A 2,500-nucleotide genomic window follows, 5' to 3' on the forward strand; every position below is an offset into this window, starting at 1 on the left:
CAAAAACTTTGATTTCTCGTAAGGTGCCGAGTGGGTCAATAAAAAACACCACCCGATCCCTAGTCGGCATAGTTTATGGTTAAGACTACGACGGTATCTGATCATCTTCGATCCCCTAACTTTCGTTCTTGATTAATGAAAACGTCCTTGACAAATGCTTTCGCAGTAGTTAGTCTTCAGTAAATCCAAGAATTTCACCTCTGACAACTGAATACTGATGCCCCCGACCGTCCCTATTAATCATTACGATGGTCCTAGAAACCAACAAAATAGAACCAAACGTCCTATTCTATTATTCCATGCTAATATATTCGAGCTTACGCCTGCTTTGAACACTCTAATTTTTTCAAAGTAAATGTCCTGGTTCGCCATCTGCCACAAGGACAAATGGTTAGCCAGAAGGAAAGACCCGGTCAACACAGTACACGAAAAAAATCGGACCGGCCAACCAGGCCCAAGGTTCAACTACGAGCTTTTTAACTGCAACAACTTTAATATACGCTATTGGAGCTGGAATTACCGCGGCTGCTGGCACCAGACTTGCCCTCCAATTGTTCCTCGTTAAGGTATTTACATTGTACTCATTCCAATTACAAGACCCGAATGGGCCCTGTATCGTTATTTATTGTCACTACCTCCCTGTATTAGGATTGGGTAATTTGCGCGCCTGCTGCCTTCCTTGGATGTGGTAGCCGTTTCTCAGGCTCCCTCTCCGGAATCGAACCCTTATTCCCGTTACCCGTTGAAACCATGGTAGGCCACTATCCTACCATCGAAAGTTGATAGGGCAGAAATTTGAATGAACCATCGCCAGCACAAGGCCATGCGATTCGAAAAGTTATTATGAATCATCAAAGGGTCCGAAGACATTGATTTTTTATCTAATAAATACATCCCTTCCACAAGAGTCGGGATTTTAAGCATGTATTAGCTCTAGAATTACCACAGGTATTCCATGTAGTAAAGGAACTATCAAATAAACGATAACTGATTTAATGAGCCATTCGCAGTTTCACTGTATAAATTGCTTATACTTAGACATGCATGGCTTAATCTTTGAGACAAGCATATGACTACTGGCAGGATCAACCAGATAACTATCTTAAGTTCTAAAGAGAGACGCAGCTGATCTTTTTGCACAGAAACAATCTTGTGGACTGCCCCCTAGCTAAAGACCTGCCCCAACCTCTCTTGAAAACGCAGATAATTTAAATTTAGTTGCCAGAAAGAAAAAGAAGAAACGTATCTCTCCCTTACTCTCTGGAAAAGAGCTGCAATGCTCAGAGAAGATTTTACTCTCTCCAAAGCTTCACAAAAACTCTCAATCTTACCTATAGCACTCTTTGAGTTTCCTCGAACTAGTTTCCACTAAACACTTTAACCAGAATGTTTCACCGGAAAGGTTTAATATCACTAGCTTGAGAGGAGGTTACACTTGATAGAATCACAGCTTGAAAAAGCCGGCTACCTACCAAGGCATTCCCCCAAGTTTGAATTCTTTGGTTTTGATTGCTATTAGCTAGTAATCCACCAAATCCTTCGTTGCTTACTCATAGGAAAAATCGTAAAATAATTCCAGAATAAGACTATTCAGGCTAAGAGCTTTCTTTCCCTTTCAATACAGAAGAGGGGAAGCCAACTCCATCACCCATGTCAGTACGCTGTATAGGGACTAGGCAGGATCTTACGATCACCTAGCGATCCTCTCCACCGTATGACGAGGCCATTTGTTGTTCTTACGAACTGTCAACAAAATTTACTGAAGCTTGTTTCCAAACTCTTTCGATTTGTCTTCATCTGCTTTCGCATGAAGTACCTGCAGACATATTTAACAGACCGTGAGAAACAGCTCTGTGCATAATATGCTAATATTTTTGTTTTTTTTGTTTTTTTTGTTTTTAATTTTTTTATTTTTTTAGGTCTATGCGGTTTTTTTTAATATGTGTGTATTGCAAGCAAAAGTGGTGCATTTATATTATTTTTTGTCTTAGTCGGGAAAAAAAAAAAAAAAAAAAAAACTTAATCCGTAATCACGTTTTTTGGTCACGTTTTTTGGTCACGTTTTTGGTCACGTTTTTGGTCACGTTTTTGGTCACGTTTTTATGTCACGTTTTTGGTCACGTTTTTTATGTCACGTTTTTGGTCACGTTTTTTGGTCACGTTTTGGTCACGTTTTTTATGTCACGTTTTTGGTCACGTTTTTTATGTCACGTTTTTGGTCACGTTTTTTGGTCACGTTTTGGTCACGTTTTTTATGTCACGTTTTTGGTCATGTGATAGATGTCTTTTTTTTTTTTTTCCAACAAAATCACGTGATTGATCTGAAGCACCCTCACCGACACCGGCCTGCAACAGTATCTCCGGTACCGGCATTCCGTAACTCCATCTATACGGACCCTACAGCCTTCATGGAAAGGCCTACCCCCATATAATGCCACCTGTACATGCTGGTGGTGTGGTTTACTAAGCCTTAAATCCTTGTTTATGCGGATTTTCCGTT

At 40.2% G+C, this 2,500-nt stretch overlaps 1 non-coding gene across 1 annotated transcript in view; it reads right to left on the bottom strand.

Moving 5' to 3' along the window:
• SCDLUD_001823 overlaps window positions 1-1,095 on the bottom strand; it is a 1,794-nt gene extending 699 nt beyond the window's left edge. Inside the window, exon 1 of the ribosomal RNA XR_006829195.1 lies at window positions 1-1,095. This exon is cut by the window's left edge and continues 699 nt beyond it. This is a non-coding gene — a ribosomal RNA (18S ribosomal RNA).
• Window positions 1,096-2,500: the final 1,405 nt, after the last annotated feature.

The sequence above is a fragment of the Saccharomycodes ludwigii genome, chromosome II (genome assembly GCF_020623625.1).
Source record: "Saccharomycodes ludwigii strain NBRC 1722 chromosome II, whole genome shotgun sequence".
Lineage (NCBI taxonomy): Eukaryota > Fungi > Ascomycota > Saccharomycetes > Saccharomycodales > Saccharomycodaceae > Saccharomycodes > Saccharomycodes ludwigii.